Source organism: Scophthalmus maximus, chromosome 6 (genome assembly GCF_022379125.1).
Source record: "Scophthalmus maximus strain ysfricsl-2021 chromosome 6, ASM2237912v1, whole genome shotgun sequence".
Lineage (NCBI taxonomy): Eukaryota > Metazoa > Chordata > Actinopteri > Pleuronectiformes > Scophthalmidae > Scophthalmus > Scophthalmus maximus.
Genome location: NC_061520.1, coordinates 16,143,731 through 16,159,223, shown reverse-complemented (window position 1 = coordinate 16,159,223; position 15,493 = coordinate 16,143,731).

Sequence of the window (15,493 nt, the reverse complement as noted above, 5' to 3'; positions counted from 1 at the left end):
GCAAACTTGCACTCTCCCCCACAAAAGCTTCAACCTCACATGCGAAGCTCTTCCGACTTTTTCCTGCGTGAACTCGCGAGGCGGACTGAGCCAAAAGACGAGGGAAGGGAAAGAGAAACAAGTTTCGTCAGTAAACCGTTCGAAATCCTGATTCGAATTAGAGGGCGATTTTTCACAAAGGTCAATGTATTCAGCTGATGTCCTGAGAGGGAGGAAATTTAATACCCCTTTTTGGTTGAATTAATTAATTATAATATTAGGCTAGCTCTGGGGGCCCTTTTCTTCAGTGATTAAGTGAGCACATATCTTTAAAAGACTGTGGTGGTCTCTGGGGCCCTGGGCTTCTGAACCTTGGGGTGAAACAGAGAGAGATGTATTATACATGAGAGGACGGAGGAACACAGGCCAGTCTGCTCACCTCCGCGGCGAGACATTATCATGTTACTTATTTAGACCTTCAGCAGCACCTGTTTTTCTTTGCAGAGTGGCTCCTCCGCTGCCCCTCTGGCCTCCTCTCATTCCTTCAGTGTTCAGCTCAGCATGGCTCGAGTTTAGATGTCTCAGGGGGGAAAAAGAAGGTTAACACTCTACTGCACCTGTCGACATCTTTGCATTTGAGTCTAAAACTGTGCAACAAGCAACCAAAAAAAAGCAATCAAATACAAATTTGAAAACACAAATCGTGTTTTTTGAAATATCACCCTGCACCAAAATGTATTCAGGTATCAGACGTGAAAGTACTCGTATTATGCAGAATGATTCCTTTCAGAGTTTTCAATTATTGATGCATTAACCTGTAAGCAGCATGTTAATGTTGCAGGTCATCCGGGTGATGCGAAGATTAAAACACATCACTGGTTGTATTCTTCCCCCTTGCTCTCTGTGTCTATATATCTTTAGCTTGTATTTCCAATGTGCTTTGGAAATGTAATATTTTCTCAATGGATTTTATTTTCCTAATGGTTTTTTTGCCTGTAAAACCATTATGTTACTGCAGCATTAAAATTCACATAGCAAAGTAAAATGAACAAATATGTTTTACTGACTTGATTGAAATTCCTAATGTAACTACAGCCTTAGGATAAATAATGTGAAATATAATGTATTTTACTTGCCTCTGAAAACTGCACATTTTGTAAATACTCAAAGCAAATACAAGCACCAGAGGATTTTACTCAAGTACCATACACTGGATTTACTTAGTTACTTGCTGACCCAGCGAGACACCTCCTGGCTGTCAGTCATGTAAAGCATGTGTGTGTGTGTGTGTGTGTGTGTGTGTGTGTGTGTGTGGGAGTGTGAGTGAGTGAGTGACATCATGTCTAAATCGTTGTTTCTTAATGGGCTTCTCCCCTCTCTAACATAGGCTGATGATGGAGACAAAGAGGAAGGGCAGTGATGACAAGAAGGTGATGACAGGGAAGCAGGGAAAATGATGGGATGCTGCTTGAGGCATATTATGTGTCTATGAGTGATTGTGTGTGTGTGTGTGTGTGTGTGTGTGTGTGTGTGTGTGTGTGTGTGTGTGTGGTTTCAATAGAACAAATAGATATGTAATAAAATGACTCTGGCTGTCCACCTATTGCATCCACCTACACACAAAGGTGTTGTGTTGCAAAGTCAACTAACACCCTCACATCATCCGCCCTCACCAGTACACAACCCCCCTCCACACACACACACACACACACACACACACACACACACACACACTCACACACAACCATAGGCATCGTGCACCCACTGCCTGACCCCACTAAACATTCAGGTACAATTAATTATTCCTTCCTGATCTAACGAACGCAATGCACTGATTGGACACCCCGAGGGTGCAAGGGCACTATTTTAAAAACACTTTCTGGCCATAAATTTTAATCACTTCAACTGTATTGATAAATTATTAATTAGGTGACTTTAAGTGATGCCAGGTGGGCATAATTTCAGAAGGAGTAGTAAAAATGCTGTTGGGGGTGAAGTGCTGTGATGTGAAAGCTGAGAGAAGGAGCTTGTTATTTTTCTCTTAAAGCAGCTGTTTTATGCAAAAGGGATTTCACACAAAGTGTTCAACAGTCTACAGGGCGTATTTGGTCAGACAGAGAGGATCTGCTATTTTGCAAAAATTAAGGCCATTTTTCATTCTTTGTTTTATTCCAGCTGCAGGGCTCGGCTAGTAGTAGTAGTGGTAATGGCAGCGATAGACCTCACCGAATCGGTTTGTGCTGGATTGAAAGTCTTCTATTTGGTTAGAATTGCCTCAATCCTTAGAGCACATATTTTTTGGGGGAATTAAAATACAACACATCAGCATTTTCTGCTCATGTATCTGAAGTTTTGGAAGAACACATTCAGCTATGTTTGTCTGTGGTTAAATCCAGCATAAACTCCCCATAATATTGCTAATATTAGGTTAATGTTCAAAAACTGTTCAAAAAATATGACTCCCGCCCGCACCCGACAGGTTCGGAGTAGAAATACAGTATGTTTAAGTGTGGGTTCCAGTGTGTCTGTGCCGGTGTCTGTTCTGCATGTGCCATTCTGTTCTATAGGTTAACCTGCCGAACAAGACCTGAGCGGGAACAGCGCAAATTACAAATTACCTCCCTTATTAGGCCTGACCCCAAATTTCCTCTCATGAATATTCATTATGGTGGAGCTCGGTGCGCCAAGAAATGAATTTGCCCTCTCCTTTAGAGTGGACTGTGAATAAGGAATGATTAATGGAATTCTGCGTGGTATGAATCCATCATTCCTAGGACGGAGGCTGGCCTGGTAATAAGGATCCAATTAGAGCCACAGTGGGTGGGACACAGCAGCAGCCGCGGCAAGACAGACTCTATAATACCTACACACACACACACACACACACACACACACACACACACACACACACACACACACACACAAAACAAACACACTCCATTTTTTTTGCATCTGTTATCTTGCAAATGTCATTACAAGAATCTGAGTACAATTGTACAAAATGTACTAAAGCTCACTTATCTGCCATTTTCTCCCCTATGCTCCTGCTCTGCAGGAATGGAGATGTGTGGCACCAAGCAGCCTCCCCTCCACCTCCTCCTCTCCTCTCAGCGGGGCTGCTTTAGCGCTGCTGGCACCTCCACCTTTCCTGGTTAATTTCATGTTCCGGTGCGTCCTGAGACAGCTCATCCTGCTGCCAAATATTTGTGTTGCGAAGACCAGCTAATCTGGAACTGGGTACATGCTCTTATCCACATGCGCACGCAAACACACACACATGCACATGCAGGGTTATCAGCGCACAAGTTGGTTTGGGTGTGTCGTGTGTGTGTGTGTGTGTGTGTGTGTGTGTGTGCGTGTGTGTGTGTGTGTGTGTGTGTGTGTGTGTGAATGAACGCGGAGCTGCTGATACCTGTGTCAATCTTCCACACTTCTTGACCAGAGTATCAACCATTTGGCCAAGTTAACGCAGATTAGCTGTGCAGCCATGTTTACAGATGAATGGAGGAGTGAAGAGATGAAGGGATGAACTCGTTGAAAAGGAGGAAGATGTTGGTTCCCATGTCCACGTTAGCCCTCACTAACTTTGGGGTTTGTGTAAGAGGAATGTGTAAATGAAATTTATTGCTCTGCTAAGTCCATCTTAATTGAAAATAACCCATGTTTCACCTGTGGCCAATGTAAATTCCACTTCCTGGAACATCTTTATTGTCCGTTCATCTATTTTCCTGTGTCCTCTCTCCTCTCCCCGACTTTAATGAGGTGCTCTGTTCCTCTTCCTCATAAACTCAAACCTTTTAGATGAATTGCATCTCCTTAAGATTCATCTCCAGCACCGTGGCTTCTTTCCCCCCTTTATGATTGTATTTAATCCACATCCCATCTTTATTCAGAACAAATAGCCCCCAGGCTATGACACCTTGCAGTGAGCAGGCGGGAGGAAGAGGAATGTTTCGGCGAAGGTGGAAAGACATGGAGATGTGCCAGCGCGGCTCAGCCTCTCTCTGATAATATCCTTGATAAGACTTTTAGCTAATTACTGACTGCTGCCTCTGAATGCAGCCTGGGCGAGGAGGAAGGCAGTGAACCTGCCTCCTAGCTCAATAGAGAGGCAGCAAGGCAAAAGAAAGGGGACGCGGCTGTTGAAAGAGAGACAGATTAACATTTGTTCTTTTACAAGCCTCCCTCTGCCACACACACAATAACTTTGCTTATACTAATTAACAATTAGCAAAGACTGGTTGGCTAATTGTGTTATTGCTCCTAATCAAGAGGCTAATTACCAGAATGTCAATTTAGATTTAATTACTAAGTGCTTTGTTAATTCCCACTGAGCATAAGTTACCCCTTCTCTCTCGCTCGCCCCCTCTCTTTCTCCCCCTCCCCACCTCTCGTTTCCTCCTTCTTTTCCTCCTTCTTCTTTTCCCCCTCGATCTATGTTGAACCTTGGGTGTGTTCTGAGGTTCTGTGTTGGGACTGGGGGGAGTGGGTAAATACAGAGATAAATGAGGCAAGGTGTTTGAGCAGGGGGACCAAGAGGCAGAGGCATTAATGAACAGCTTTTTACTGCCGGGCCTCCAATTAGCCAACTTTCTTCCGCCAACATTACAGAGAGGGGAGATCCACTAAGACCCCCCCCACACACACACACACCAGCTCCCCACAGCCCCTCACAACTGTCCCTGGCTCTCCTCAGACATCCACTGCACCACAACCAGCAACAGTGACTTTGAATCAGCAGGTGCAACCAAGCGAATTATGTACGAATGTATTTCTTTACCATTTTGAGCTCACGGCCAAATTGTTGTTGTTTTTTAAACACACATCTGTTGCGTGTGTATATGTTTGAATTAATACAAAAACAATGTCACATGATAGCCTTTTTCTGTTGCAGTAAAATTCATATGTTATAGAAACAAGAAAAAGGTTACAGTGTGTAGTAAATAGCAGAAAACAAATCACACATACAAACTGATTAAATTGCTTTTAGACAGTGTCACCCCTCTGTCACTCTCTCGCTCTCTATCTATACATGTCTTTAGCTTTCAGTTGTTGTCACAGATTTGTATTTTATTTCTTAAAAGTTTCTCGAGTCATTTTTGAAACAAAACAAGTTTGCCTCCTCTTTTTAAAAACAGGATTCATACACATTCTGATCATAAAATACTAATAACAATAATAGTATGCATTATTTTTATTATTAGTCATTTTAACTTTCTATTTCATGCATTCTTTCATTATAATGTTTCCATTCTTGCCAATGGCTCCCGTTTTTTTTTCTTTCTTCATTTTCTCCTCTGATCCTCGAAGTGCTTCCTCACATCTCAGGGCCTCTAATATGGATTTAATGGCCATTGCATGTCTCTCTGCCTTAGACAAAGCAGGCAAACCACAATATATCACACACGTACATACTTAATCACTTTTCCAATGTGCACTACATTTGTTCTGTCAGAGAAAGCCATTCATCTCTATCTCTTTAAAAAAAAACTCTCAAACACAGTATTCTGTGACTCTGAACATCACATTGTTGCCTGGGACTAATTGTTTAAACACGGGTCTCGTTGTGAGTGATGCTTTATGCAGGCATCTTGTTCAGCCACTGTTTGGTGCTGTTGTCTTACTATTGTTCATCCTCCGGACCACTGCTGAGGATGAGGGTGAACACAGACACGCATGTGCGCACACACAAACACACGCGTGCACATCTCTGTCTCAAAAAGAGCAAGCGTTTTCACTCTCTTCTGTAACTGCCTGGCTCCTCATACTCCTGCCAAAATACCATAAGACAGGGTATAATATATATAATTATCCCCACTTACATTAGCCATTATGCCAGTGGAGCATTGCGTGCAGAATGACACACGACCTGTCAAGACTTCATTCACGCCATTAATAAGCGTCATTAGTGTCTGCTTTGAATACCCCTCTTGCACACTGCAGTCATTTCAACATGTCATAGATTTTAATTTGAGGGTAAAAATAGCTGTGAGGATGTTATGCACTCTCCCAGCCAGTCTTTGTGGTCTTCTGATAGGGAGGAAGTTCACCGTGTGACCTTGGATTTTCTCTTTATTGGAATTAGAACCATCACTGTTCTTTAGTGCTGTGGGCCAGCCACTGGCACCGAGGCAACCATGCTTAGCGTGCTCCTTCCTTTGTGGTGTCCATCAGCAGCATTCATAATCGAAAATTTAAACCATTAGTTTGTCATAAATGACGTGGAGGCAATTGACCATCATCTTATGTAGCCTTATACAAAATGGGTTAACTGCCCAAAATGATTTCAAGAACAGGATGCACTTATGGACCTAATGTCATGGTGGCCTGCTGTCAACTACTTATCAACTGTTCCCACCACGATATCATGAGTATTCCATAAAAGAAGGGATTATGATGTAATAGTTATTTTTTTCACTGATCACTAACAGGATAAAAAATAATTTAATGTTTAACGTGAAAACATTAACAGAAAAAAAAATATTGAATAGAGGTTTTCTTACCGGCGCAAATTCATAAATACACACATACATACATGTTGTGGTTGTTGAGGACAACCACATGTTGGTGATCTGTAAAACATCCCTTAGTTAGTTGGTTCATTTTTATTTCCTTTTTATATGAATCATCACACATCACATACATTTGTTGTTTTATCACATCACCTAAATTGTATGGTTTTTTTGTATGTAGCTTCAAGTTTGAAGGTTATACATCAAATTGTAAAACAAAAACAACAAAACAGAATAGTTCAACATTTTGTGGAATAAGTTCAAGTGCTTTCTTGCTAAGAGTTACATAAGAACATTGATAACACTGGTGTCATCAGTATGGTTAGTACAAGGCTACAACTAGCCAATTAGCTTAACTAATCACAAATACTGGAAACATGGGTAGAAAGCTTAGACTGTATATAAAAAAATCAACGTAGTCACTGGGTCCGGAAAATGAAGCCAATGCCTAAGTGCCTGAAACCTGTATTCTCTGGAATCACCAGCAGAGGGCGACTCTACTGGTTGCAAAAAGAAGTGTGTTTCTATAGTAGTCTATGAGAAAGTGACCTTACCCACTTATATTCACATGTATACTTATATAACATCAGTAAAAAATTTACTGAGGAGTGTATGGTCTCAATCGCTAGTTTCAAGTCTTCTTCAATACGTCATGATGTTCATTTAGTAAACTATGAAAAAGGAACCAAGAGAAATCCTCTTTTCTTATTCCAGACAGCCCAGGTAAGTGGTAAAATACCAGATATAAACGTAGCACATTATTCTTTGTGCCATGTTCATATTCTATCATCCTATTTTATACTTTGTACTTTGTACTTTTATACATGTTGTCTTACGGCACAACCACAAGTGTGCTGCAGTTTCATCAGAGTTGTTGAGTACAGCAATTGTCCTCATCCACAATGCCTCAGTTAATGTAGACACAGTATAGTCTTTTCTCTTAACAAGTCATAAACTGCCTTTTTAACCCAATTTGAGTCAACTCACCCTCAGAAGTTTAGTACAGGTCGACCGCATCTTTTTAGAAAAAACGATATTCTCCTGTGGCAGGGTGACAAAAGTGCTTATTCTGTTCCTCATGCCCTCTTTTCAGTGCTGTTCAAGTGTTTCTGTGTGTGCACCCGTACATGCCACTATTTCAGAGTGTGGTCTTGTTAAGATGTGTCCCTGTGCGCGCACAACTTCAGCTCAGGAATAAGAGACTCAGGGGAATCCCACAGGTACGATACGTGTTCTGTTTCTGTGTGTGTGTGTGTGTGTGTGTGTGTGTGTGTGTGCGTGCGTGTGCGTGTGCGTGCGTGTGTGTGTGTGTGTGTGTGTGTGTGTGTGTGTGCGTGAGAAAGAGACAGAGACACCGTCCCACAGGTACAACACTGTGTGTGTGTGTGTGTGTGTGTGTGTGTGTGGGTGTGTGTGTGTGTGTGGGGGTGTCTCTGTGTGACTGTCCCACAGGTACAGAGAGTGTTTGAGCCTCCTGACAGGCTGTGTCTTTGATCGTTTGGTGAGTTGCTCCTTGTTTGCCTCGCCTGTGTGCTACTGCTGTAGGGGCTAATTAACCAATGAAAACACTTAATCACTAGAGCCTGCTGTCAACTGTACACCTTAGTTTGCTTTAAGGAATCTTTAAAAGGGAAGAAGAAGGAGGAAGAGCAATAGGGGGGATTGTTTTTCTTTTCTTTCTTTTTTTTAGAAAGGAGAGAAGTTAAAAGAATTTCAATTGTAGTATCTCTGTGTTCAAATAAAACTATTATAATGATCACTTGTGCAATTAACCACAATATATTTTTGTTTTCTTCCACAGTAGAAATGAGTAGGAAGGGGAATGTTATAAAAGGATGAGAGTAGGAATCAAAGGACAGTCATTAATCCTGATCAGTGACCCATCACAACTCCCCCCTGAAAAAGACAGAGGAAAAGGTACAGGGAGGTAGAGAGTGGGGAAGGAGGACTGACACGCCATGAACCTCTCCTCCATGCAGAGAGCCAATTAAAGCCTGGAGAAGCCTCTCCTGTTGTCCCAGCCTTCTCCTCTAGCCCTCCCCTTCACTCACGCTCATCAGCAAACTGCCTGTCTGACCTCTACACTGTCACAGCTGCTGACGTCTGGCCCCCAGTAAACAAGCATTATGTAACATACACAATTTCACGTTTGTGTGTGTGTGTAGGAGTGATAATGATGACCTGCAAGTGGCCACTTAAGTTCACTTTTTATTCGCTAAGACCCTGTAATTAGAGAAACATCATCGAGTACAGAGCTGAGTATTTTCACCCTGCAGAAGCTCCATGAGGACCCAACTGACGTGTGTATGTGTGCGTGTGTTTGTGTGCGTGTGCATGTTTTATTTGGTTTATATCGTCATATAGTAAAGCTGCAGTTTGATCTTGTCACTGTCTCTTCATGCAGATCTCTCTGCCCTTTGCAGGCCTCTGACTTACCACACTGAGGATGTCATTTTCTCCTGGGTGATTCATTTCTCTGGGTTATACTGTGAGAAATTAAGACCTATTGAAGAATGGCATATATAAAAAAGGAATTTTATTTAGTTTCACAGGTGAAAATAGATTCACAGATTTCACTCATAAGTTATATCAATAATACTTCTACAATTAAATGATCCTATTTATTCAAAGTGAATTTTCTTGTTTTAACGGTTGTGACGTTTATTGTGTTTGACTGTGTCCTCAACGGTTCAAACACTCAGAATCACGACATATGAGAGTGAGTCAGCATGCATAATTACAATGCCCTAAAACTGGGGATAACTTGAATGCAGCTATTATTAATGTTATTAATTTGACAGGTCAAAATGTCAACTAAACACTTAGTTGTGCCACTACGCTGCTACTGTCCCAAAATCATTGCACTGTTGATTTTTGCACTCCAAACCTTTCACCTCCAACTTTCCTGTGCCAACAGGACTGTGTCTAGTCCAAAGTGAACCTTGGAAGTATGGAAAAGAAGGAACGGGGTGATGGGATTTGAAAAGGGAAGCAGGGAGCCCATTTAGGAAGTCAGACAGATAAGAACAGATGGTATAGAAGAGAGGAATAGGTGGAGAACTAATAGACGGTGTGGGAAAGTGATGAGAAATGAGTTGCAGCCTAAATACCCCCCCGCCCCATTTCCCCTCTTGCGTTCTCTCCTTCAGCTCTCCTCTGAATATGTGTGACTGACAGGGATGTTAAATGGCGTTTGACACCAAAGACGGGGGTGACTATGTGAAGGTAGCTATCTGACTGAGAGGGTTTTCAGTGTGTATGTGTGCATGCATGTGTCAGGATGGGGTTGTGTAATGAATTAGAGACGTGGGTCCGATTAAAATGACTGGTAATTTCTCCGGGGAGATGAGAGCCTGGAGCAGCATGAATCAAATGACTGCCAGGATGACTCACCAACGCCATCTCCTCTACCCTCAGACAGAAACACAGGATGGGCAGAGAGGGTTGGAGAAACAGAGGTCTGAAAGGAGAGAAAGTGCGGTGGGCAGGGGGGCGGGGGGGTAGGCACAGTTGACAGGGCAAGAGCATTCAGGGACAAGCGAGGGATGAGGGGTATGCCGGCTACGTGCCTTCCAAAGAAGAAAGGGGGACTGAATGAGGGCTATTAGCATTTATGAAGAAATATAGAGAGATAGAGACGACAAGATGATGGGGATGGAAAGAGGGGTGAGGTGGGTGAAAGGAAAGGTCTCAAGCATCACTAGTTTCAATCTGTTCTCACCGTTCCCGCTCCTATCTCTGGCCTCATTGCAGGTGACAGCAGCATGGCTAAATTACCTCCTGCTGGCTCTCAAATTAAACAGGGCATATAGTGAGTGTGAGAGACAGTGAGAAATAAAGGGACTGGGGGGAGAGAGAGAGAGAGAGAGAGAGAGAGAGAGGATTCTGATGGAAAGAGTGTCTGTGGTCACATTAATGCAATTTCTCCCTCGATCCCTCCGTTCCCTCAGACCAGTCCTGGATAATGAGCTGGCAACACTACACCCCCCACCCCCCCCACTGGGCCTATACCTGCTATGCACAAAAGGCTCCGAACGCTATTTTTGGAGCCCCTCTTCTCATTTATTTCCTTGATTTGGTGATGATAATAATCATTGTGGCTTGAGGTGCCATATTCAAATTAACTGCCATTGCTCTGGTGCTATCAGCGCAGCATCAGCCCGCCTGCAAAAGTGTCCCCTGCACCTCCTCTGTGTGCTCCCTCCGTTCCTTCCTTCCCTCCCTCACCTCTCCTGGAAGCAATACAAAGACCATTGAAGCAGCGCCGCCTGATATGTTTCCTTGTTGAGCTTATTCAAATCAGGTGTTTGAAAACTAACCTTGTTTGCATTGTAATGTCGTGTGGCAGAGCATCTGCAATTGACAATTTACTGATACAGGCCTGTAAGTGGGACGGGTGCGGCGGTGCTTTGAATATGAAATGAATTAGATTCCCGCCTGTAGTTATTCAGTTCAGAGTGTAACATGATAGCTTACATGAGTGGGTTTGAATGGAGGTCTAACTAAATAAATTTGATTTGAAAAGGGTGTTTGCTAGATTGTGCCACTCACCAGGTGCTACCACGGATAAAGCAAGCAGTTTATTGTACGTAATAGGATGCAAGAATCTTTACATATACATGAATTCTATTAGGCATCACCGGCACTGGAGGGAAGCACAAAAGGCAGCGGCGCTCACTGAGAGCAGGTGAGGGAGCTGCTCACATTCATCAGTCTGATAAAGAGATTCAAATGCGTGAGTCTCTGTGTGAGTTGTGTTCTGTAAAAAAAAAAGAAAAAAAAAGGCCATCATACTGTCACTCTCACTTTGCACTTTTTTTTTTAGGAACAAAGGAAATAAAGTGTTTCTGTGAAACAAAACACCTGGGGGATACCTGTCACTGCCGAGAATCTTCTTCTAACAAACACAGCTCCATGAGGACATGGCTTGGGTGTGCGTGCCTGTGTGTGTGTGTGTGTGTGTGTGTGTGTGTGTGTGCAGGCATGCTGTCAAGTCTGTGTGTGTTGTTTTAACCCAGGGCTGGTTGAAAACCTCAGCTGATAACTTTTTTTCCATCAAAATATTTGCGCAGGCTGCCACTGAACCAGTGGAGTCTCACATTTTTCAAACAGTTTAAGTTAAGTTAAAGCAGGAGGTTTGGAGCGACTCCTCCGAACGGCGACACATCCATATGTGAGCATCTGTGTGTGTTATATGCACTTCAGCTTAGCAGCTGCTGCGGGTGACCTGGGATGGTCGGGGCTGTAATGGCAAACTTGTTTTCTGGTCCAGCTGAGCTCTTAATTACATGATTGAGCTTGTTATGGCCTAATTAAAACAGTAAAACACGGGGCAGAGAGAGGGAGGGGGAGGGAGGGAGAGGGAAAGAGCAAGGAGAGAGGGAGAGAGAGTTAGACAAGCAGTGCTCAGTCCCTCTCTCTCCCTCCCTCTCTCCCCCTTTATTAAACTGTTAACCCACAAGGTCCCTATCTCGCTGCCTCCGTGCCCCGGGCTATTTGGAATGGGCCACGAACCGCAGCCATAATCAGCAGGCCTACATTTCAATAACACATTTTATCATTTAACCTCTAGTTATACACATCAAGGTGGCAGAGCATGTTCCACTTGGGGAATTGAGGGGGAGACATTTGTGTCGATAAGAAAATTAAACACAAAAACAAAATTACCAGCGAGTTATTGCAAGAGCCCGAGGACAGCAATGAAAAAAAGAAAAGAAAAAGAAGTTAACTAAGTTTGTATGGGAAACTAAGACACAAGTGGGAGGGGAGGAGGGGACAGTGAGAGAAGGCGGTGAACAATGTTTTTGTTGTTCAGTTTTCAAGAGTATACTTTTGGGTCAATTAACAATAAAGATCAATTGATATCTCCTCATCCTTTCTTCTGTGATTTTTAGCCCGCAGTAATGAGATAAATATTTATGAAGACTGAAAGTCCCCTGCCTCTCCTCCTTGTGTCAAATGCTCAGCATGATCAAAGGCTCAGCCCAAAAACACACGACACACTAAAAGCATCAAGGCTCTGCTGGCATTGTTTTCCTACTGTCCCACAGCTCAAACAGAAAACTGAACATCACCCCCTCCACCACCACCCTCCTCTCCTCCCTCCATAAGAAAGAAAAAAAAATCACAGATAGGTTTGGGACCAGCGCACTGTCGCTTTAAGATAAAATATTCTATCTTCTACATCATAATTATCTCCTTAAGGTAGAAATATTAGCATATCCACCAATCTTATTATCTGAGAAATTGGCTCATTAAGTCGGCTGGCTCCCCTTGCGCCCACCTTGTTCTCCATTGTCCACACTTCATCAGTGAGGGAGGCAGCTGAGGGGCATTCTGACTGACAGGAGGCACACGGCACTCGGAGTAGGACTCTGTGGGGACCGGCCCGGGCCAGCACGCGCTGACGGGACAGTGCCCTAACCTTCTGCGAGGGAAGAAAGAAGAAGAAGAAGAAGAACAAGAACAAGAAGAACAGGAAGAAGAAGAAGGCATCCTCACCACTGATGAAGTCAGATCTCAGAACAAGCTCTCCCTTGAGACTGAGAGAGACAGAGACTGAGATGTGCTGGGACCTAATAGAGCTTCAATAATTCTTTATGGTTGTAGAATTCCAGGTCTTTTCAGGTGGTAATTTGGTTGAATTTGATCAACACTACTTGCAGCACGATAAAAGTTGATGCTAAGTTTGACCTTCTTGAGTTGTGCTCCATGTGGCTGGCTGTAACGGAGACTGGCTGTGTGACCCTGCCTAGAGATGAGGGCTGAACCCTGGACAGAGACAGTGTTCAAAGCCCAATTTATGGTCTTAAAGAGCAAAGCATACATTTGCTTGGTAATCAGAAAGACGGGCTTTCCAAATTACATTTCCCGTGCTATTAGATATTAATGAGATGCTGTGGAATAGCCCTGGCCTCTAATCTGCAGGATTTAATCCCTAGAATGAAACCTGACACCCGTGGAGGCTAATGAAATCATCCTTTTAATCCAGGGAAATGTCCCCCATAAGCCCACAGCTTTAGAGAACCATGGGATGTGCTGCGCACTGCGCAGCGGACAACACGGTGCAGGACAGGTTCAGGAGCTGGCAGGGCTCTAGGAAAATAGAAAATGTTAGGACATTTAAAGGAAAAACATCTGAGACAAACAGATAGGAAAAGAATATAGTGTGTGAAAAGGCTGAAGGTTGCAAAAATTTAGTGTAGCTATAGTGTGTGATTAAAGATGAACCAATCTTTTTGACATTTCTCCAGAACAGAGCGCTGCTTCGCTTCCACACAATACAGTCGCTCCCTCTCCCTCCCTCTCTCTCTCTCTCCCTTTCTCTCTCTGGCTGTGTGGGATTGAGTTGTTAATTAGAATCGTGGCCAGGCCGAATCAATTCAGACCTTCTTCCTTCTGTAATGGTGCTGCAGACCCCAAGCTGTGGGCTTTAATTCTCCTCTCATCAGTCTGATGGAAAATCACCTCGCCGCTATTCAGGGCTGAATTGTGTCTGCCACTCATTAACCAAGTCAAGAAAAGGTGATCGGCACAATGGGCAATTTTATTCTATTTTTTTTTCCTGCCTTTTTTTTTCCTTTGAAGGCATGCATATGCATATAAATCATTTTGTAACCAAAATGTGTCCATGTGTGCAAAAAAAAAGGAATAAGACATGAAAAACTTCACACATGCAAAAAAAAATCTTGTGGCATCCCCGCCTGTCAGACGGGAGTCTAAATTAATGAATCAATGAATTTAGAAGAGTTGAGTGCAGCAATGTGTCCCTATATATGTGTGTGTGTGTGTGTGTGTGTGTGTCCTAGTGCCTAAATTCTTACGAAGGTGTGGTAGCTCGGCTTGTGTCTATTAACAGACAGATGTGTGAGGCATGAGGGTCAAGTTGCGATATGCTTAACAGCCAATTTACAAAGGTCAGGTGAGTGGGATCAAACGGGTGGGAAGATCACACCTCACACTCCTAAATGAGAAACAATCATCCTTCCAAAGGTCACGCAGACACAACCAAGGATTAGAATAATAGAGCAGGCCTTGTGCACCTCCTTTACCTTCTCCTCCGTCTCTCCATCCTCCTCTCCACAGGGGGTACAGAGGAAACAGAACAAGACACTCTCATCATTTATTTCAGGTTTATTCTGTGTCCTAATCAGTGTGTGTTTGTGAATCAGTATTAATATCAGCAAAGTGCTGATTAATAAACTCACATGGACACAAATCAAAATTTCATGTTATAAAAACAACCTGCATTTTTTTTTAAATATATAAAAACACTTTAGTGTGAAATTTGTAATGGCCATTTTCATGTGTTGTAAATGATAAATATTTTTTCGCAACTGATTTTGTTGTGGTTTTTGTGAATATTTAAAATTTAAATTATTCTACCACATAATATAGGCCAGTGCACAACATACTGTAGATGAGCTTTGTCTATGCATATTTATTTTCACTGCTATCGTCAGAACTGAATCACAAAAAAACCTCAAACCAATGGTATTCTCCATAGCAAGGTAATGGAAATGTGTGTTTGACGTGGCTCACAAAATGTACCATATGCTCATACTGTGGTGGAAAAATACATGTACACAGTTAATGATAATACACCATCATACCTTTAACTAAATAATGAGTGGTTATGTGTTTTCTACTACAATTTTCAACAACTGAAGACAGTTTTTTATGTTTTTTAATCCTTGTGAAACAATATTTCCACCTGTGTCATTCAATCATTTAAAATACAAACAATTGAACATGTTTTAGATTTTTTAAAAGCATTTAATGCAGACATTTTGTGACAAACCATAGGTGTCATTGGGGGATGATGGGAAGCAGCAGCAGCAGCAGGAGGAGCAGCAGCAGCAACATCCAGCCTGCAGAGAGGTGCAGACTCACAGAGAAGCAACAACAGGGGGCAGTGTTGGGTCACACTCAACACCCAGCTCTGCGACCACCTCTCCATGTCTCTCTTTCCCTCTCTGGCCAGAGTCCAGTCTCGCCACCTC